The sequence below is a fragment of the Populus euphratica genome, unplaced genomic scaffold, assembly GCF_000495115.2.
Source record: "Populus euphratica unplaced genomic scaffold, PopEup_1.0 scaffold556.1, whole genome shotgun sequence".
NCBI classification, from domain to species: domain Eukaryota; kingdom Viridiplantae; phylum Streptophyta; class Magnoliopsida; order Malpighiales; family Salicaceae; genus Populus; species Populus euphratica.
Genome location: NW_011500140.1, coordinates 277,959 through 301,909, shown reverse-complemented (window position 1 = coordinate 301,909; position 23,951 = coordinate 277,959). Strand labels below are relative to the sequence as shown.

Sequence of the window (23,951 nt, the reverse complement as noted above, 5' to 3'; positions counted from 1 at the left end):
ATAAAAGTAGATAGAGTTCATCCAATGGAAGGCCAGTTACGAAATTGGATTTTGCAATATTTGAATTTATTGAAAACCACAGTTCACCAAGTGTTTAATTTTTCAAGTAATTAATAGACAAGTGATGAGTCTTGATCTATGATCTACATCGCAGACAACCCAAGTCATCGCACAGAACTAGGTAGGATTCATGAAATACACAAGCTTGAAACTTCAATTTATTATAAAGCTTCTTTAGCGGAAAGCATGATGGGACTTTGGTCAAACATACCCTGACATCAATTGTTCATCCATGGTCAAATATGATCTGCTCTTCGCTAGAGTTTGATTTTATAATCAATATTTTTTTTTGTATTTTGAATTATTTTAATGTATTGATTTTAAAAATAATTTTTAAATAAAAAAATATATCATACATAATCAAATATGAGCTACTCTTCACTGGAGTTTGGACTTACGCATAATCAAATATGAGGTACTCTTCACAAGAGTTTGGTCTTATGATCAACATTTTTATATATATTTTGAAATTTTTTATGTACTGATTTTAAAAATAATTTTTAAAAAATAAAAAAATATTATTTTAATTCATTTTAATATGAAAAACACTTTAAAAAATAATTACAACCACACTCCTAAACAGGTCTGAAAACACTTATATGGCTTTAAGATCATGTTTATTTTTGTATTTTAAAAATATATTTTAAAAAAAATTCAATTTTTTAATTTATTTTAAATTAATTTTTTTTGTGTTTTCACATCATTTTAATGTGCTCATAATAATTTTAAAAATATAAAAAATACTATTTTGATGTATTTTTGAATGAAAAGTATTTTAAAAAATAACTACAACCATATTCTTAAACACCCTGTAACATTATATAAATATTTATTGCCTTGGACCCTACATTTAGTTTGATCTTTAACCTCACTGTATTTGCCCCCATTATCATATTTTCCGGAATCCTCTTAGGTAAAATGCAGGCCAATTGGTTTCTGTACATAGGAACAGGCCTGCCTCTGACACATGGTAAATGCTGGAATCCATCAATCCAATATTGCTATCTAGAAATGAAGACGTGCAAGCTATATCATATTCTTTAATGCAAATTGAATCTTCTTCTGTGCACAAACGTTTCCTTGTCTAGTAAGTTCTCTTGGGGAGGTTCATCGATCATCTATTGTTACGCAAAATATTTCTCGCCGATCACTGCGTATGCCACATTTTCACTCCATCATTGCTTGACCTGAAAGATTTTGGAATTTTTTTTGTTTTTTTATTTTTTAAATTATAATACGCACACACATATATAATTCACGTCCTGCATGAACAGTAGGACGTGAATTACATTTCACGCCTACTTTTCATGCAATGAACAGTAAGAAGGGGAGGAAGGGAGAAGAAGAAGAAGAAGAAGAAGGGGAAAGAGAGAGAGAGCAAACAACCAAGCGTGGTGGTGGCGGTCGTAACTGGTCTGGTTGAGGATGGTGGAAGAGCTGGTGGTTGTAGCGGTAGAGGCTAGCATTGGTCACGGCTGGAAAAAGAAAAAGTTGCAAAGGAGAAAGTCTGCAGCGGGGAGGAGGAAAGAAAGGAGAGGAGAGAGACACGGTGTCTGATCTACCACTGGTAAACATCTGTTGATGTAGGAGAAAGGTTTCTATGGTGGAGCTGGCAGTGGGAAGACTAGTGATGGTGTGCTGCCGATGGCTGCAGCGGTGGAGGGAGAAAGAAAAATAGAAAAAACAGAGAGAAAGCGGCAGAAACTGGGAAGAGGTTGATTTTTTGGCTTGTTTTGGACTCGATTTTCTCCACTCTCCGGCCATGAAATCCACCTTTATTTAGGCAGTGGAAGAGGGCAATCTTTTCTTCACTGAAGAAAAATTTCATCCCTTGATTCAGTTGGGAAGGATCCCAACCATTAGCTCAAAATAGGTATCATGAGTTGCAAAATCTGCAGATAAAAACTGACTGAGGTGGCCTATTTAAGCTGTCACCTGAGATGATAAATTATCATTTAGCCTGAACTGATCATATGGGGATCTAGATAAAGTGTAGAGGATCATTCTTGTATAAGATTTGTCAAATTTAGTTGATGTTAGGTATATTAAATACAACTGCAAATTAGGTAACTATATCAGCTTTTTCAGAAAAAAAGATAATGAACAGTGCTGATTTCTCTTTTGTCAAAATTTATTTATGTCCTTTCTCTTGTAATTGCTTTCAATTGAACCTTAATTGACCCTAAAATTTTTTTATTTAATGCAATTAAGCCCATAATTTCAATCAATTAACTTGGTAAAAATTAAATTTGGTCTCTTAAAATTTCAATCTTCTCAATTAAGCCAAAATTAGGCTCCCAAACTTAATTTTTCACCAATTAAGCCCAAAATAAAATTAATTTGACCCATTTAAAGTATATTTAAGTCCTTGCACTTAATTAAATCCTTCAATTGGACCCAAATTAATTCTTAAACATAATTAAAATTTAATTTGGCCCATGATTAAATCAATTTGGCTTATTAAAAATTTAATTATTTCATTGGACTCAATTTTTATGCAAATTCCTTTAATAATCATTCAATTTAACCTTGAATTTGCATCGTTCTCTATTTTTGGGTATAATGGGGTACAATTAGGCCTTGAATTTCCTCAAAAAAAATTACAGCTTGATTTTTTCCTATTTTTGTGGCCCTTCTTTATCTGCTTTCTCTACATTGTCACCCTTTATTTTATTTTTTGATTTTGATTTTTGAAAAAATTAATTTTTGAAGAATAACCTAGAATTGGGTTATTATAGTTGCCCCCCTCTTTACAATGCTTATGATAGAAAGTTACGAGACTTTAGATGGTAAGCATTTGTAAAGAAGAAAAAGAAGAATGAGATGATGGGTTCATCATATTAAAAAATGATGAATCCTTTTGAGGGCTAGAAAGCGCACTCAGAGTAAAAACTGAAGATTTTTCTTTTGAAAATTCAGAGATTTTGAAGTGGTTGAATAGTCATAGGTGACCTACCCAAAGAAAATTAAAAAAAGGTTTGTTTTTTTTTTTTAGATGGTCTTATTGTAATGGGTGACCTACCCAAATGAAAAACGCAAAGATTTTTCAAAAAGGTTAAAAATGCAAGATTTTTCAAAGTGGTGAAAAATACAAAGATTTTTCAATGTGGTCTTGTTGTAATGGGTGACCTACTCAGATGAAAATTTTTGGAGGTGGTAAGAAATGCGAGGATTTCTCAAAATGGTTTTCTTGTAATGGGAAACAGGCTTAAAAATGGAAGATTTTGAAAAGAGTTTTCGAAGAGGTCTGATTGTGATGGGTGACCTGCTTAGGTAAAAAAGATGAAATGTCTTGAAGAGACAACATGATAAGGCTTGAAGGCGCAATATTCAAGAGATGGAAGCTCAAAGGAGCGTTTGAAAAGAGATAGGACTAGAAAGGGAACAAGGGCAGAAAAGCACACTTAAAAGCAGGTAGGGTTAGAAAACACAGTACCTGAGAGGTGATGGCTCAAAGGCGCACTTGAAAGGAGGTAGAGTTAGAAAACATACCACCTAAGGTGTGAGGGCTTGACGGCGCACTCAAAAGGAGGCATGGTTAGAAAACGCACTACACAAGGTGATGGCTTAAAGGCACACTTAAAAAGAGATAGGGTTAAAAACACACTACCCAAGTTGTGAGGGCTTGAAGGCGCACTCGAAAGGAGGTAAGGTTAGAAGACGCACTACCTAAAGTGGTGTCTTAAAGGTGCATTTAAAAAGAGATAGGGTTAGAAAACACACTACCCAAGGTGTGAGGGCTCGAAGGCGCACTCGAAAGGAGGTAAGGTTAGAAAATGCACTACCTAAGGTGGTGGCTCAAAGGCGCACTTAAAAAGAGGCAAGGTTAGAAAATACACTACCTAAGGTGTGAGGGCTCAAAGGCATACTTAAAAGGAGGTAAGGTTAGAAATGCACTACCTAAGGTGGTCGATGGCTCAAAGACACACTCGAAAGATGGTAGGGTTAGAAAACGCACTACACAAGGTGAGAGGGCTCGAAGGCGCACTCGAAATGAGGCAAATGAGGCTAAAAGCACACTATCTACATAATGAGGACTCAATAGCCCATTCAAGGATGAAAATAATGCAACATGATCAATATACATGTATGCTTACTTGAGAAATATAAGTCCCCTTTTCTTTGTATGATTTTTGTCTCCTCAAAAGCTTGAGTCTCTAATAACAAGTTTTGATGGCTCTTTTCATTATTGCTTACTTAAGTCATACCTTGTGATCTTGACCTCTAGAAGGGGTATGGCATCAACATACTTCTTTTTTTACAAACCTTTATCTGAAGGGTTGCCAACTATGTATAATATCTCATATTTTCTTAGAAAATAAATCATAGAGCCAATCCTATATGTTTTGGTTGATAGCCCCTAGTTTGATCATAGCTCCAAGTGTTCAATTTGGGTTTTTCCCTAGGGATGAGGCTATGTGAAAAAAGATTTCGTTATTTACAAGGAATTGATTTCACAAAAAAACTTTTGGAATTTCAAACTTATTCCAAATAAAAAAATCATTTTGATGTTTATTTAAAACAAACTTATCCTGGAAAATTCAAGTGATTCTTATGGATAGGTTTGTATGAGTATTTACAAATTTCATTTTGCTTTTGGTGAAGTGAAGTGATGTTTGATTGGTTAAAAGGTTCAAGCTTCAATTTGAGGGTTTTAAAGAACTAGTTTTCAAAGCATTCATTTTGCATGTATAAATAATGACTTGTTTCACATGGGAAAGCAAAGTCTACCGATCTAGATTGCCTGCCTTTGATTAGAAAAGGTTTGATTAGGCATGTATCATAGGCTTTGGCTCTTAGCTTTGAAGAAAAAGGATATTTATAGGCTCAAAAGGTGTTTAAGGGATTTCAAGATTAAAGATCACTAGTGCTTATATCCCCAAACCTTTTTTCTTTTTCTTTTTTGGTCCATGGAATTGATTTGCAAAATGATCCATAATTCCCCTTCAATGTTAGGCTTTTTCTTCTTTTGGTTTTAAGCATCATTATATTAGTGTTTTATTTGGGCACTTTCGATCATTGAGGATTTTTCATGCCCCCAGATTTGTTTGGGCACTTTTAGTCATTAAGGATAGTTTTTTTTGTATTTGCTCCCCAATGTAGGGTGTGATCCTAGCTAAAGTTATTTTTTCAAGAAAAAGTTATTAGACTCAAAAGGAGACTGCAAGGGATTTTTAGCATTGTGAAAGGATGATCAAAGATGGCTTCTTCATTTCAAATGCATTCATTCAAAATCGGTAAGCTTTGCTTTCTCATTTGCGAATATGTAAAATGGTTTATTCAAGCAGTCAAAACACAACTTTGAAGTTATCTCATTGTGTTCGGGTTGTCTTTTAGGTTTTTTTTTTTAAGTGTTAGGATATCACTTGAATTTTCAGAACTTGTTTATTAGAATAAAAACCAATTTAATTTTTTTTATTAAAACTTTGATTTCCCAAGAATCCTTTGTGAAAACATGGGATCATGCTTTTTTTGGAGAGAGGAAAAAAAGGGAAAATACCAAACAATTCTTGGTGTAGTGAATACAGGGTGTGCTCAGTGTGTTATTTGCATGAAACAACAAAAATAAAGGCACATTATGAACAAATGATCTTATTAACAAGAAAAGCTCATTTGACAGAGAGTCTTGTGGCATGACAAAATTAAAATAACTTTGCAGACATGATCAAATAGAGGAGGTTATTAAGGGCAGACTCCATTCTCCCATCTTGTGGCAGAACTTCATCCTCTATCCTTGAGAATACACACTACCTTGTTCACATCCAACTCTTGCCATCAATGATTTAAGGTTTTCAGAGCATTCTACCTTTAATGTATTTACCAATCCAGTACCTGAAGCATGATTAGGTGGAGGGTTCGAAATCATGTCTGGAGTTCCTTTAAAGGTTATCTATCCAGCTTTAATTAAATGCATGAGCCTTTTTGTGAAGGCACTGCAAGTATGAATGTTATGTCCTATAGCGCCAGCATGGTACTCGCAAATGAGGTCGGGCTTGTACCAGTTGGGGTAAGGTGGTTATAGAGGCGTGAGAGGTTCGGGAGCTACATGTCCAATGCTTAATAAATTTTGGTACATCTCATTTAAGGGTAGCGGTAATGGAGGTAGCTATTTTTGGATTATTTGGTGTCTGGTTTGAGACTCAGGTTTTTTGGTAGGAAAAGAAGAATTGAGATTGATATTGGCAATTTGGGGTGAAAGGATGGAGTCTGGTATTTTTTGAATAAGTTCTTCCTACCCTCAACATAGTCAACCTCTTTCTCTTAAACTTCGAAGCCCTCTTTCTCCTAACCTTCGAAGCCCTCTTTCTCCACAGGTGCAGAGATTCTACCACTCTTTACTCTTTGCTTTATGCGTTCAGCTACTGCCATAGCATTAGTAAATTGGTGCGCCAAACTACCCATCACATGCTCGTAGTATGGCTTCTTGAGCGTGTTGGCAAGTAGAGTCACCATCTCTTTATCCAGTAGTGGAGGATGTACTTAAGTAGCTAGATCTCTCCATGTTTGAGCATATTCCGTTATGCTTTCTTTATCCCTTTTCTTTAGATTCGATAAACTAGTTCTATAAGGACTGATGTCCATATTATACTTGTATTGCTTCACAAAAGCATCCACCAAGTCTTTTCATTTGTGAATTTTGGTGTTGTCCAATCTCATATACCAGCTCAATGCCACCCCACTTAAACTATCTTGAAAAAAGTGCATCAATAGTTTTTCATCATGTACTACTTCTACCATCTTATTGCAGTAAGATTTGAGATGAGTCATAAGGCATTGTGTTCTAGTATATTTGATGAACTCAGGAACATGAAACTTTTTTGGGATAACCATATTTGGGACCAAACACATTTCTGCTGCCCGTATTGGATCGTACAAGTCTACCCCTACAATGTCTCTAATTCGGGCTTCTAGTGCTGCCACTTTATCAATGTCATCAGATAACTTGGTTTTGTGGGACTCATTGGCAAGTGCATCTATGACTGTAGGGGCTGGTGTTGGAGTTGTTGAGTGCATAAATGTTGGATGGTGTGGAGGTTCTTGACCATGTTCACTCATTGTTTCTTCGGGTTGAGCTGTTGTTGGAGGTTGGATAAAAATAGCAAGCTAGTTAGAAGTACCTTCACTAGAGACATTTCTAATAGTTTGCTCGAGTAAGCTAGTGAGGTGAGCCATGCTTACTTTCAGAGACTCTAACTCTTCTTGGAAAAAGGCATCACGGTGGGCATGCTCTTCATCTTCCATGTTTCTTGCTTGTAGTCGGGTGTTGTAGGCTCTTTGGGACCTATATTTCAACCTATTGCATGTATAGATGTTATTTACAATGGATTAATGTATGTGTATGGATGAAATATATGTCCATGCACATTGGGTATGAGTAGAAAAAACAACCTGCAAAATAACTACGTAGGGAGTTCATGTTCTAGGTCACTACATGATAGGTAGGCTTTCTACCTAGTTCTTAAAAGGGTCTATGAACTACCCAATGAACACCTCACATGAAGGTAGTATAGGGGTTTACAAGAAATGGTTGGGGCATAGTGTGACCACCATTACCGAGTAATCACTCAGCTCATAGTTGGATGTTTCACCAATTTAAACACTGACTGAAAGTCATGAGATAGACCGCTACTCCCCACTTAACCTAGAATTGGGTTTTTTTTCAAAATTAAAATGCATGCTAAAGTAGTAAAAATACAAGCTAAAATTAAAGAGTAGTAAAAACGAAAACAATCAAACAAGCAAAGCTTAGTCCGACCAGACAAGGTGATCCCCAATGGAGTCACCATCCTGTCACTGGGTGCGAGCCGGCGCTACGTCGTTTGTCGACAGCTAAGGCTTTTTGCCGTGCCTCTAGTGAGGTGTTATATATTGGAAAAGGGTTTTGGATTTAATCATAAAATTATGATTAATGTTTAAGAGTCGCTACCTAGTATTATGGTTACTACAAACCTATTGTTTGCGAGAGTCTAAGTAAGGGACTGGTTGTACAAGTGGAGGACGCATCGCCTCCAGTACACCCTACTTAAGGTAAACTGCATTATTGTTTAATTGTTTTTTTTTCTGAGTCGGGTATATGTTGATCTTTTCTATGGTTCAAATAAGATTTATCTATTTGAGAGTCCCTACCTTATTGGGTTAAATCCTAACCATTCTAAAGTTTGAATTTTAGCATTGCATTTATTTACATCTTGTATGTTTAACACTTGAGAGTATACTTTATTGTGTAATTTTACACCCCACGAATATTAAAGTCTACATATGGATTCTAAGAAAAAAAAGATTAGAAAACGATTTTTGACATGTTGGTCAAATTCTAATGGATAATCATAAACTAGTTACAATATCCATTTTTGGATTGTTTTTAAAACATGAAAAAGATGCAATTTTTATTCATTAAACATGTTCCAAAGCAATGGTAATAGTCCCAGTTCTTTCTCTTATGAAGATGAACATGTTCCAAGACTTAATTTCCAGGTGGTAGGGATAGGAATAAGTGCTGGGGATAGGAAAGGGATAGAAGGAATTGTGGTTGACATAGTTGGGAGCTTAGGCGTGATTGGCAATGGCGGTTGAGTAACTACTATTAAAAAATTAATAAATATAAATAAAAATATCGAGAGAATATTTTTATTGGTAAATTGCCGATAGATTTTACCGACAGAAATATTTTATTGGTATTTATCAAGAGAATTATAGTGGAAAACAAGATAATTAAAACAAAGCAAAAAAGCAATGACATACCATTTTTACTGATATAATTTATTTTGTCAATAAATTCATTGGTAAACTGTGAACATAGTTTATTGTATCAATTAAAAAGGGAATCACCAACAGAAACTTCTGTTGCTATTTTCTAGAGATCTTTGAAACTATTCATTTTCCAATTACACTATTAATTATTATTCATTACAAACAAAATTATTGATGGATTGAAAAGTCATCAATGTTATTTGGCAATTTTTTGAAAATTTTTTATTAAATAAAAATTTTGAATTAAATATTAAAAACTAAATTATCAACGGATTAAAAAGTTATCGGTGATATTTGACGTTTTCTAAAAAATTTTGATTAAATTAAAAATTTAAATTAAATATTACAAAGGGAATTACCAATGAAATGATTAAAAAAATTAATATTTAATTATTCATTGGTAAAACTATCGGTAAAACGCCTAATAAAAAGCTTACAATCCATAATTTCACAACAGACATGGTTGTTTTCTTCTTTTTCTTCTTCTTCTTCTTCTTCTTCCCCATATGTAAAAAACATCAATATTCATTTTTTTTTCTTTTCTCCTCTCCTTGACTCCTTTTTTTCTCCTCCATGCTCAAGTATGTATTATTCTTCTTCTTTTTTTCTTCTCGGTTTTTTTAATTAATATACTTTATGATTTTTTTTCTCTTCTTAACTTCACTCGCAACAACATTAAAATAAGATTTTTCTTTTTTCATGTTTTTTTCACTATATTTTTTTTAATTGTTTTTGTTCTTAATAATTGTATGAATATTGTTGTAGGATTTTTTATATGATTTTCTTCTTTTTTTTCCAAGCATTTTGAGTACTATAGAGTATTGATTTTATATTAATTTAATTATTTTATAGTTTTGTAAAATAATTTTTTTTAAATATTTACCGACAAAAGTACATACAGTATTTTTTTAAAAAAATACCAACAAAATAAAATGGATATTTTTTTATGCTGTCTTTTCCTTTGGATTTGGTAGTAAACCTTTGGGACACAAGGCATGGTGGGCAAGCTAGGAAGTGGAGGCAGCGTGTGCTTGGGTAGAGACGGTTGGGTTGTGGGCAGCGTTGGCAATGTGGGCTGCGGGAGACTTGGGGTAGGAGGCAAACGTGGCAGATTTGGTACTGAAGGCAGAGGTGGTATTTGTAGAAGATGGCGAGCAGCTAGGACAACATGGATGTTTGAAAATGACAGAGCAATGAAAAGGAGAATGGAGCACTTGAAAGAGGCCTTCTTTAACAGAGCGTTCTTGCACACACCTTCAGTGAAAAACTCTGCCGTGATCTGCGTCAAAAATAAGATTGGTATTGGGCTTATATAGTTTAATTTGTGATTTTCATAGATTTGGCCACTCGTCCACATATATTAGGTGATGAGTGACCCAGGTTTGGTTAGGAAAAAAGTTGAACCCATTTCCCTCAAAGTTATTTGGTAGTTCATCTTCTCAGCGAGTTGTCTTCAAAGTCCACAAATGTAGCGGTGCATGAACTATATAATAACTACATCATAGAAACAACCAGGTCAAAACGATGCTAATCTGCATTGATGGGCTATCTAACATTTGAGCTCTAGAGCACAGCACAGTGGAAGATGGATGTGAAGGTGAGCTAACCGAGAAACAGAAGTTTTTCTCTTCTATATAAGTCCAAGGCAGATCTTGTTTTTCTCATTGAAAACATTACGAAGCCTTTACATAAATTTTGAGGAGCGATAACATCTACTGGTGATGGCTTATTTCAAGTGCTTCATCTTTGCTTTGTCCATTGCTTTGGCCGCCTTAGGCATCAATGTAACCTTAGCTGCTCGCCATCTCCTCCAATTACCACCTCTCCCATCGGTGCCGAATATGCCCAAGCCCACATTGCCACCTTTGCCTACCATCCCAACCCTGCCCACAACCCAACCATCTCTACCTAAACCTACACTGCCTCCACTTCCTAACTTACCCACCATGCCAAGTGTCCCCAAGGTTAATTTGCCTCCATTGCCAAGCATGCCTTCACTCCCTACTATCCCAACCACAATTCCCTCCATCCCATTCCTCTCCCCACCACCTGGAAACTAATTAATTATCCTTGATTATGATTATATACCTTATGAGCAGTGGTCTATTGCCATTGCATTAATCCTTTTATATAGGGAGTTGTGGGAGTTATTCAGTTGTTTGTTTCTGATTTAGTTTCATCTATTTGAACATTCTCGATTCCTGTCTTATATTTGTGAGTTTGTGCCACTGGATTACTTGGATGTAGTTTGAGATTCTGCTATTTATATATACATGAATTTCTTTTCACTTTTGCTGCTACTACATTATCTACCCAAATCTTAATTAGTCCTTGTTTGTGATGCTAGATGACCTCACCGCCACGTACATAAGTATCATGAGCAAGCCACATATGCCCAGCTTGCCAAGTTTCTTTACAAGTTAGAGCTGTCTAATTTTACACCATGTATCTTCGCAATATCTCGGATGTCCCATAGCAGTTTGTAATAGAACTTGTGCAAAGCAAAATAAACCAAGAAATTTGAGAAAAACTATTGCGTGATATATCTTTAATCATTAAATCGAAATGAGGAAGATTATAAAACAGAAATGGAAAAATGGTTTACTAGTGGAAAAATTGAGAAAAATATTTTATTTTTTTATCTGAGATTACAAATTTATATATAGAACATGTCGCACCAAACATTGCAGAGGCCTTAAAATTTTTATCTTTGGAAAAGAATGAATTTCTATCATCTTATTCTTTGATGTGAAATGATATTTTTTAAAGAGTCGCCACCTAGTATTATGGTTAATAAGAACCCTAACTGGTAAAAAGAGATTCTATGATATGAGACTGATTATTCATATGGGAAGATATTATCACCCATTGAACGTCCTACCTAAGGCAAGCTGCATTGCTGATTTTTTCATAAATTGCTAATATTTTGTTAGTTTATGCTATGTTGGTTTTGCGTGTAATATTCCTGACTTTGATACCAGTGAATATTTAAATAAGGATATTTCCAGCTATGGCGTTAGTAAATATTACCCAGCTATGAAACAAAAAAAAAATTAAATTAATATTTTTTATTCCTGACTTTAGCGTTAGTGAATAAATAAATCTAATAAATTTATTTTTACGCATCACAAAAAAAAAATCTAAATCAGTATTTTTATTCCCAACTCTGACGTTAGTGAATAAATCAATAAATTTATTTTATTTTATTTTTGCATGCACATTTTTTATTTTTATGTAACTAAATAAAATACAATGAAATAAATTTGAATCAAAATTTTTATTCTGACTCTAGTGTTAATGAATAAAAAAATTCATATTTATATTTTTTTTACTCACATAATTTTTATTATTTTTATTTTTTGTTTACATTTTTTGCCCAGCCCACATGGGCAACGGTGACATTTCAGCAGTAATAGATTCCACCAACAATGGTGACATTTCAAGCAGCAATGGACATTTTCATTTTGACCCCTGAACTTTGAAAATTTAGCAATTGGACCTCTAAGAATTAAAAATTTCTTTTAATTTTGCCCCTTTGGATTAATTTCAATTAAATCCCTAAATTATAACATTATTTACAAAACAGTCCTTAATTCCTGAATTGTTCAATTTGGTTCTTAATTAATTCTTTTAATTTTGCCCTTTTGGATTAATTTCAATTAATTCCCTACATTATAACACTATTTACAAAACAGTCCTTAATTTTTGGATTGTTCAATTTGACCCTTAATAAAATCTTTAACTTTTAATTCTTTCAAAATTGATCAATTAACTCTCAAATTTAATAATTACATCCCCAAACTTTAAATTTTGTGTTGTCTTAACCCCATTGTCAACTATATTTAATTTTTATTATTTTGTTCAAAAATTAGGTCATGAGAGTTGCTCCCTCTTTATAATACTTTCAATACAAAGACATTGAAAAATTTTATTTTCTTGAGCTTTGTGTAGTAAATTTATAAAAAAAAGTAGAAACGTGAATATTTTTTTTTAGTCTTGATAACTTCGAAAACATATGACTTTTACAGAGAGAACAGGTCATCTAGAAGATAGACCATTTTTGTTTTTTTTTTTGTTTTTTTTTGTTTTTTTTAAATGGATCAAATTGTTTTGGGCATCTGACCCGATTATAAAAGAAACGCAAAGAATTTCACGAGTGGTCTAATTATTCCAGTCGACCAGCTCGATAATGAATAAAACACAAAAAAAGTTTCGCGAGTGATCTAATTGTTCTAGGTGACCTGCCCAATGATTGAAAAATACAAGGATTTTTAAGTATAGTCACATTGTAATGGGTTACATGCCTAGTAGAAAAATATAAGGATTTTTCAGGATAATACATTGTAATGGGTTACCAATCCAGATGGTCACATTAATGGGTTACTTGTCTAGTGGAAAAATACAAGGATTTTTCAGGATGGTATTGTAATGGGTTATCTACCCAAATAATCACATTGTAATGGGTTACCTGCCCAAATAGTCACATTATAATGGATTACCTGCCCAGTGGAAGAATACGGGGATTTTTTAGGATGATATATTGTAATGGGTTACCTGCCCAGATGGTCACATTGTAATGGGTTACCTTCTTAGTGAAAGAATACAAGGATTTTTCAGGATAGTACGTTGTAATGGGTTACCTGACCAGATGGTCACATTGTAATGGGTTACTTGTCTAGTGGAAAAATGCGAGGATTTTTCAGGATGGTATTGTAATGGGTTACCAACCCAGATGATCACATTGTAATAGATTACCTGCCTAGATGGTCACATTATAATGGATTACCTGCCCAGTGGAAAAATACGAGGATTTTTCTAGATGATATATTGTAATGGGTTACCTGCCCAAATGATTACATTGTAATGGGTTACCTTCCAAGTGGAAAAAGACGAGGATTTTTTAGGATGGTATTGTAATGGGTTACCTACCCAAATGATCACATTATAATAGATTACCTGCCCAGACAGTCATATTATAATGGATTACCTGCCTAGTGGAAGAATACGAGGATTTTTCAGGATGATATATTGGAATGGGTTACCTACCCAGATTGTCACATTGTAATGGGTTACCTGCCCAGAGAAAAAAACACGAGGATTTTTCAGGATGGTACATTGTAATGGGTTACCAATCTAAATGGTCACATTGTAATGGGTTACCTACCCAATGGAAAAATACGAGGATTTTTCGAGATGATATATTGTAATGGGTTATCTACCTAGATGGTCACATTGTAATGGGTTACCTGCCCAATCAAAAAATATGAGGATTTTTCAAGATGGTATATTGTAATGGGTTACGCACCCAGATGGTCATATTGTTATGGGTTACTTGCCCAAATAATCACATTGTAATGGGCTACCTGCCTAGTGGAAAAATACGAGGATTTTTCATAATGGTATATTGTAATGGGTTACCTGCCCAGATGGTCACATTGTTATGGGATGCCTGCCCAGTGGAAAAATACAAGGATTTTTCAGGATAGTATATTGAAATGGGTTACCTACCCAAATGGTCACACTTTAATGGGTTACCTGCTTAGTGGAAAAAATACGAGAATTTTTTTTAAAAAAAGAAAAGATAGGGCTTGAAGGCGTACAATTTAATATATGGAAGCTCAAAGGAAATGAAGACTTGGAGGCGCATTTGAAAGGAAATGAGGACTCGAGGGCACACTCAAAAAGAGGTAGGGTAGGAAATGCACTACCTTTAATGGTTGAGGGCTTGAAGGTGCGTTCGAAAAGAAATGAAGTGAGGGCTCAAAGGTGCACTCAAAAGAAAGTAGGGTAGAAAATGCACTACCTTTTATGGTCGAGGGCTCAAAGGTGCACTCAAAAATAAATGAGGCAAGGGCTTGCTCAAAAGAAGGTAGGATAGAAAATGCATTACCTTTGATGGTCGGCGACTCAAAGGTGCACTCAAAAGGAGGTAGGATAGAAAATGCACTACCTTTGATGGTCAAGGGCTCGAAGGCGCACTCGAAAAGAAATGAGGTGAGGGCTCGAAGGCGCACTCAAAAGAATGTGAAAAAATACAAAGATTTTTTCAAGTGGCTTAATTCTTTGGGACGGCCTGCCCAGGTCAAAAGTGAAAAATTTTCAAAAGCAATTTCAATCTTGGCCATTTCAAGCTGGCCTTCACTTGATGGATTCCGTCAGAATTTTCTCTTATGAAATTTTTGCAAAACTCATTATCCAATGTCTCAAACTTTAGATGATATGCATGCATCTTTACCTAATTTGAAATATAAGCCCCCATTTCTTCTTAATCTTCTTGTTGTTTGATTGATGAAGACTTACTACCTCTGATTTGGGTCATCTTTATTGATTGGCTCTCTAGCCCACTCGAATTAGCCCATGTAAGTCTATTTCCAGATTTATTTGCACAATTCAGCCTTTGTGGTGCCTATCGTGACCCACTTGCTTGCTAAACATTTTCTAACTCGTTAAATAATTTGAGAGCATCATTCATTACCCTTTGTCTCACTACTAAAAACATTCGGTGTCACTAGCCAAAAGCATAAAAATGTGTCTTTTATAAACCAAAATACCCCTTTGTCTTGTTGAAGGAAATTAACATCTCCTTTCCTAGAATTTTTCCTTTTAAATACAATGTTGCCCACTTGTATTGGTCATTGCCCCTAAGTGTACTCTGTCAGCGACTTGGACAAATAATGGTTTTAAGAGGCCAATTTCTCATTTCTATCCTTTTTCAGTTTAGTGAAGGAATATAGGTCTAGAATGAATCTTGAAATGTTGATCTTGCATTTTGAAAATAAAAATTATTTCAATGTGAATCTAAAATAATTTGCTTTTAAAATCTTGCAACTCGTTGGTTTTTTTTTTTCTTGGAAAAGAGATTATTTGCTCTTGTGTTTGGCAACAAGGTCTTCAGTGAAAATGCATCATGAGATGACCTTTTGTTTTTATAGGTTTTTAAAGTGAAGGGCTCAAGAAATAGCTCAAGGTTTTGTATGAGAAAAACTTGTCTCTTTTTAAACACTTATTTTTATCAATATGAATAATAATGAGTAGTTTGTTCTTGATGTCATGAATCTTATGAAAAAAAATATTCTTTGCATTTTGAGAGCATTGTTTATTATTCTAGGTTGTTGCTTGTTTGATTAGAAAGGACTTCTACAGGCACGTAACGTAAGCTGTTGTTTTTTACTATGAAAGAAAAGGATTCATAAGACTCAAAGAGCGTTTCAGGGTTTCAAAGACTAAGGATCACTATCAACAGTTTGACTCTTGACGTCATTCATATTTTCTTTTGCCGTTTTTTTTTATTTGCTGCTTTTTCAATTGCTTTGTTAAAGCGTACTCACTTTATCTTGGTTATCACTTTTTCTTGTGATTTGGGTATGCCCCCTAGCATTTGAGTTTCTTAGGCCCTTTTGCCTTTTGGCTTTCTCATGGCATTATCATCTTTCTTGATCATTGAAATTTCACTTGCCTCCTAGTGTGGGGTGTGATCCTAGTCAGGATTTTTTTCATGAAAGAAAAATTATTCAGGCTCAAAAGGGAATCACAAGGGATGCACTTATTTCAGAACATGAATGGAATAACAAAGATGGTCTTTCCTCATTTCAAGTGCCAGCAGCTATAATCAATAAACTTTGACCTCATCTAGTATGATAGTTTGGTATTTACAAGGAGATTTATTTCATGATTCATAAGCAACGAGTTCACTACATACCATTTTTCATACATTAAAAACACATGTTTCAAAAGTCACAGGGTAAAGGTGTTTATTCATTTAGTAACCTCAATAATAAAGTTGCTTGATTCACTTGTCATTCTACAAGTAAAATATCAAAAATATCATTTTTGAATAAACATCAAATTATTTTTGAAATCAAAATGCTAGATCAATTTTTCAAAACTCCAATAGGGACATTGATTCTAGTCAAGAAGATGAATTTCATCTATGAGATCACACAAGGCTTCAAAAGTATATTTGTGAGTTCTTATAACAAAACTCTCTTAAAAAAATAAATAATGCTTGGTCGTAAACATGATTCAATGACAAACTCATTATTTCATTGAAACTTTGGAAAAAAAGTTTAATAACAAAGAACTTATGCCAATATCTTGGGCTATGAACACTGGCATGATAACACATAAAAGAGCTAAACATTTAGTGATCATTGATTGGAATTTCTGGAATATTTCAATCATTCATTCTCCTTGTCAAGGGCATCTTTTCAACAGTCAATTGAAGTCATATGTAGACTATTCTCAACCTACTATCACCACAGCTTTATCTTTAAGATAGTTGATCTTTGGGATTCAGTGTGAAAAAATTAGTTATAGGAACAGTAAGTGCCTTGGCAACTGCCTTTAGTGTGCTTTTCTTTTTCAATGAAATCATTCTTCTCAATTGGGTCAGCAATCTTAGCTAACCCAATGGCTTATTCAATCCTCTTAGCTATAACAACCAAGTTAGTGAAATCTTATGCAGAGCTTCTAACCAAGTATTAAAAGTACAGAGCTTTAAAGGTGTTGGAAAATAAACTGATCATCTCTTTTTCCAACATAGGAGGATTAACTTGTGCAGCTACCTCACTCCATCACCGAGCATATTCTCTTATAGACTCCTTGTTGCTCTTCTCTATAGCTTGCAAGCTTAACCAATCAAGGCCCATGTCTATATTGAACTTATTTTGCCTCATGAAGGCATCAACTAAATCCTTCTATTTTTTAACCTTGGTATTGTCCTACCACATATACCAAGTGAGGGCAGCGCCACTTAAGTTGTCTTAAAAAGAAATGAATCAGCAATTTCTCATCATTAACCACCTCAGCCATTTTGTTGCAGTATGCCTTGAGATGAGTTACAGGGTATTGGGTTCCTATATATTTAATAAATTCTGGCACCGTAAACTTCATAAGAATGACTACATTTGGTACCAAATACATATTGATAGCTTTCACTAGGTCACATAAATGGTTTCCCTCAACTGCCCTTATCCTCTCTTCTAGGGCAATCCATTTTTCCAAACCCTCTTTTTTCACCATCATGCCCTTTTGAGATTCTTTCTCTATAGAATCAATGGTAGAAAAAATTCACGGGGTACGTTAGCTAGAAATGTATAGCTTGTTGAAATTCAGAGGACACCATATTTGCCCCCAAATTTTATGGATCAAAATGAGTTACATGCATATCTTCAAGCAGAGCTATAAGCGTTGCTTTTCCATATTCATCTCTCAAGGCTTGCTCGAGTAGACTAATAAGTCTTACGACTTCTTTTTTAAAATTGTCCACCTCTTTTTGATATTGGGCTTCCAATTGGGCTTTTTCTTTGTTTTCCATTTGTCTTTTTCTCAAACAACTGTAATAGATGGGTTTCAATGAGGAACCTATATTTCAACCTGCTAAAATGTAAATCATGCAATTTATGCAAAAATATTGATTAAAATAAAATGCTTATGAAATGCAAACTTGCCCTTCACGGGGTGATAACCTAGTAGGAACATTTTAATTGTTAAGTGCATCAAGGGGTTGGTCATTATCTAGTTTCAAAGGGTCTCTCACATGCTCAGTGATCATCCTTGAAAGGTCGATATGAGGCTTATAAGTAGTGTCAAAATAGAGGCCCTGAGTAATATCAATCGCTAATTTGTCGCACTAGATATTACGGCAGCCTTAAAAATTTTATCTTTAGAAAAGAATGAATTTCTGGTATCTTATTCTTTGATAGGAAATGGTATTATTTAAGGAGTTGCCATTTAGTATTATGGTTACTTGGAACCTTAACTAGTCAAAAGAGATTCTATGGTACGAGACTGGTAAAGTTAATTGATTTACTGTTTATAAAACAGTGAAATCAAGCCTGTCTTTTAATTGTTTTATTAATGCCAATATATTGTACAGCACAACAATTAAACTGGTGACAGGTGATCATAAAATTACAGGAACTAACAGTATAGACACAAGTAGCGGGATGAAAGAAGCTGACAAACAATTAAATAAAGAGACTAGAGCAATCAACGCAATGCAATCTTCCACCATGTATACGACATCAAGTCATCAAACATGTTCCAAAGCAATGGTAACAGTCCAAGTTCTTTCTCTTATGGAGATGAACATGTTCCAAGACTTAATTTCCAGGTGGTCGGGACTGGAATAGGTGGTCGGGACAAGAATGGGATAGAAGGAATTGTGGTTGAGATAGTTGGGAGCTTAGGCGTGATTGGCAATGGAGGCCGAGTAACTACTATCAAAAAATTGATAAATAAAAATAAAAATATTAAGAAAATATTTTTATTAGTAAATTGCCGATAAATTTTACCAATAAAAATATTCATTGGGTATTTATCAAGAGAATTATAGTGGGAAAAAAAAACTAAAAAAACAATGACATACCATTTTTACTGAGAAAATTTATTTTGTCAGTAAATTCATTGGTAAACTATGAACACAGTTCATTATATCAATTACAAAGAAAATTACCAACAGAAACTTCTATTAGTATTTTCTAGAGAGCTCTGAAACTATTCACTTCCTAATTACACTGTTAATTACTGTTCTATAAAGACAAAATCATCGATGGATTGAAAATTCATCAATGTTATTTGATAATTTTTTGAAAAATTTTGATTAAATTAAAGTTTTAAATTAAATATTAAAAACCAAATCACCAACGGATTGAAAAGTCATCAGTGATATTTGGTGTTTTCTGAAAAAAAATTATTAACTTGAAAATTTAAATTAAATATTACAAATAGAATTCCCGATGAAATGATTAAAAATATTAATATTTAATTATTCATTGATAAAACTATCAGTAAAACGCCTAATAAAAACCCTACAATCCATAATTTCACAACAGACAGGGCTCTTTTCTTCTTCTTCCCCATATGTAAAAATTATCAATATTCATTTTTTTTTCTTTTATCTTCTCTCCTTGACTCCTTTTCTTCTCTTCCATGCTCAACTAAGTATTATTTTTCTTCCTTTTTTCTTCTTAGTTTTTTTAATTAATATACTTTATAATTCTTTTTCTCTTTTTAGCTTCACTTGCAACAACATTAAGATAAGATTTTTTTTCATGTTTTTTTCACTATATTTGTTTTTTATTTTATTTTTAATTGTTTTTGTTCTTAATAATTGTATAAATAATGTTGTAGGATTTTTTTCATATGATTTTCTTCTTCTTTTTTCAAGTATTTTGAGTATTATAGAGTATTGATTTATTTTAATTTAATTATTTTATAGTTTTGTAAAATAAATTTTTTTTAAATATTTACCAATAGAATTACATGCAATATTTTCTAAAAGAAATACCAACAAAATAAAATGAATATTTTTTTGTTCGTCTTTTCCTTTGGATTTGGTAGTAAACCTTTGGGACGCCAGGCATGATGGGCAAGCTAGGAAGTGGAGGCAGCGTGGGCTTGGGTAGAGACGGTTGGGTTGTGGGTAAGGTTGGCAATGTGGGCTGCCGGAGACATGGGGGAGGAGGCAAACGTGGCAGATTTGGTACTGAAGGCAGAGGTGGTACTTGAAGAAGATGGCGAGCAGCTAGGACAGCATGGACGTTTGAAAATGACAGAGCAATGAAGAAAAAGAGAATGAAGCACTTGAAAGAGGCCTTCTTTAACAGAGCGTCCTTGCACACACCTTCGGTGAAAAACTCTGCAGTGATCTCCGTCAAAAATAAGATTGGTATTGGGCTTATATAGTTTAATTTGTGATTTTCATAGATTGGGCCACACGTCCATATATATTAGGTGATGAGTGACCTAGGTTTGGTTACGAAAAAAGTTGAACCCATTTCCCTCAAAGTTATTTGGTAGCTCATCTTCTCAGCGAGGTGTCTTCAAAGTCCACAAATGTAGCGGTGCATGAACTATATAATAACTACATCATAGAAACAACCAGGTCAAAACGATAAAAAAGACATGACAAAACCTTAGTTTTTTATTAGACAATTAAATGATGCAGCATACTTTAAGTAGAGTGTGGTTTGGGTGTTAATACATTTTCTTTACACAATTGGTCTCCGTACCTGATCTTGGAGACAGGTTAGGATTTCTAGTGACTAAAATAATAGGTAGCAATTTTTATTTTCTCTTTCAACTGATAAAAAACAAGAATTTCATGTTTCTCTTTATATTTGTTAGATATATATGAGAATGGATGATTGCCGCAAAACCATTCAAGTGCGATAATTAAGTAGAATTTTTATATAAAAAAATAATATGGTTTTGTCTTTTCTTTTTTTTTCCTTTTTTTGTTATAAAGTAGATAGAGTTCATCTGTTGGAAGGCCAGTTACGAAATTGGATTTTGCAATATTTGAATTTATTGAAAACCACAGTTCACCAAGTGTTTAATTTTTCAAGTAATTAATAGATAAGTGATGAGTCTTGATCTATGATCTACATCTCAGACATCCTAAGTCATAGCACAGAACTAGGTAAGATTCATGAAATACACAAGCTTGAAACTTCAATGTATTACAAAGCTTCTTTAGCGGAAAGCATGCTGGGACTTTGGTCAAATATACCCTGACGTCAATTGTTCATCCATGGTCAAATATGATCTCCTCTTCGCTAGAGTTTGATTTTATAATCAATATTTTTTTGTGTGTTTTGAATTATTTCAATGTATTGATTTTAAAAATATTTTTTTAAAAAAATATATATATTTTGATTCATTTCAACATGAAAAACATTTTAAAAAATAACTGCAAACATACTTTCAAATAGGCGTGGAAACACTTATATAGCTTTAAAATGCTGTTTATTTTTGTATTTTAAAAATATATTTTGAAAAAATTCAAATTTATTTTAATTTATTTTAAATTAACATTTTCTTATGTTTTCACATAATTGTAATGTGCTAATAATAAATTAAAAAATAAAAAATATTATTTTAATATATTTTCGAGTGAAAATATTGTTAAATACCTTTTTAAGATTATATAAATATTTATTGCCTTGAACCCCCAATGTAAGTTTGTTTGATCTTTAACCTCACTATATTTTCCCCCATTATCATATTTTCTGGAATCATCTTAGGTAAAATGCAGGCCAATTGGTTTCTGTACATAGGAATAGACCTGCCTCCGACACATGGTAAATGCTGGAATCCATCAATCCAATATTGCTATCTAGAAATGAAGACGTGCAAGCTATATCATATTCTTTAATGCAAATTGAATCTTCTTCTGTGCACAAACGTTTCCTTGTCTTGTAAGTTCTATTGGGGATCTATGGTTGCGCAAAATATTTCTCGCCGATCACTGCGTATGCCACATTTTCACTCCATCACTGCTTGACCTCAAAGATTTCGAAATTTTTTTATTTTTTTTTATTTTTTTAATTATAACACACACACACACATATATAATTCACGCCCTGCATGAACAGTAGGACGTGAATTACATTTTATGCCTACTGTTCATGCAGTGAACAGTAAGGAGAGGAGGAAGAGAGAAGAAGAAAAAGAAGGGGAAGGAGAGAGAGAGCGAACAACTGGCGTGGTGGTGGCGGTCGTCACTGGTCTGGCTGAGGATGGTGGAAGAGCTGGTGGTTGCAGCGGTGGAGGCTGGCGTTGGTCATGGCAAGAAGAAGAAAAGGTTGCAAAGGAGAAAGTCTGCAGCGGGAAGCAGAAGGAAAGGAAGGAGAGGAGAGAGACACGGTGTCTGATCTACTGCTGGTAAACGTCTATTGATGTAGGAGAAAGGTTTCTATGGTGGAGCTGGCGGTGGGAAGACCAGTGATGGCGTGCTACCGGTGGCTGCAGCAATGGAGGGAGAAAGAAAAACAGAAAAACAAAGAGAAAGCGGCAGAAACTGGGAAGAGGCTGGTTTTTTAGCTTATTTTGAACCAGATTTTCTCCACGCTCATGCCATGAAATCCATCTCTATTTATAAGTTGTGAAAGAGGGTAATCTTATCTACACTGGAAAAAAATTTCAGCTCTTGATTAAGTTGGAAAGGATCTCAACTATTGGCTCAAAGTAAGTATCATGAGTTGTAAAATCTGCAGACAAAAACTGACTGAGTTATCCTTTTTAGACTGTCACCTGAGATGATAAATTGTCATTTAGCTTGAACTCATCAATGGGATGTAGACAAAGTGTAGAGGATTATTTTTATATAAGATTTTTCAAATTTAGTGGACGTTAGATACATTAAATATTGCTGCAACGTAGGTGACTAGATCAGCTTTTTCAAAAAAAAATAAAGATAATGAACAGTGTCGATTCTTTTTTGTCAAAGTTCATTTCAGTCCTCCCTCTTTCATTTTCTTTCAATTGAATCCTAATTGACCTTAAACTTTTTTTATTTAATACAATTAAACCTATAATTTCAATTAATTAACTTGGTAAAAATTAAATTTGGTCTCTTAAAATTTCAATCTTCTCAATTAAGCTAAAATTAGGCTCTTAAACTTAATTTTTCACAAATTAAGCCCAAAATAAAATTAATTTGACCCATTTAAAGTATATTTAAGTCCTGGCACTTAATTAAATTCTTCAATTGGACCCAAATTAATTCTTAAACATAATTAAAATTTCATTTGGCCCATGATTAAATCAATTTGGCTTATTAAAAATTTAATTATATCATTGTAGTCCTTCTTTATCTACTTTCTCCACATCGTCAGCCTTTATTTTATTTTTTATTTTTTATTTTTTTAAAAAATAATTTTTGGGGAATAATCCAGAATTAGGTTATGATACTATAAACAACTTGTCATCTTCTTCTCATAATCCAACCACCACAAGGTGACTAGAAAATAAAGAAATATGATTTTTTTTTACCAAAAATTCTATTTTTCAATCATTGTTTACATGAAAACATGCAAAAAATACCTTAAAGATCTTAAATAAATCTATTTATAGTATTAAATAACCTAAAAATAGGCTAATAAACAAAAATCAACATGAATTGATAGAACTTCTCAAACTCAAATTTACCATTTAAAGCAAGGTGAAAGTTAAATAATGCCACAATAAACCTTTTCTTATCAAATAGAATCATTTCACATTAAAATTGATTTTTTTTGTGGCTAAAATAAATGTCAATCAACCACTTTTTTCTTTTTACATTTTCAAGCGAGTTTTTCTTTCCTTTTCTTTTTTTCTAGCTTAGAGCCTGAAACAATATAGAAAATGAATTTTCA

At 33.6% G+C, this 23,951-nt stretch overlaps 1 long non-coding RNA gene across 1 annotated transcript; it reads right to left on the bottom strand.

Moving 5' to 3' along the window:
* Positions 1–848: 848 nt before the first annotated feature.
* Positions 849–6,759, bottom strand: LOC105110619 (uncharacterized). Its single transcript, XR_839506.1, has 3 exons — positions 6,676–6,759; positions 4,081–4,083; positions 849–859 (listed from the first exon to the last, which is right to left on the bottom strand). It is a non-coding gene; the product is annotated as an uncharacterized LOC105110619 (long non-coding RNA).
* Positions 6,760–23,951: the final 17,192 nt, after the last annotated feature.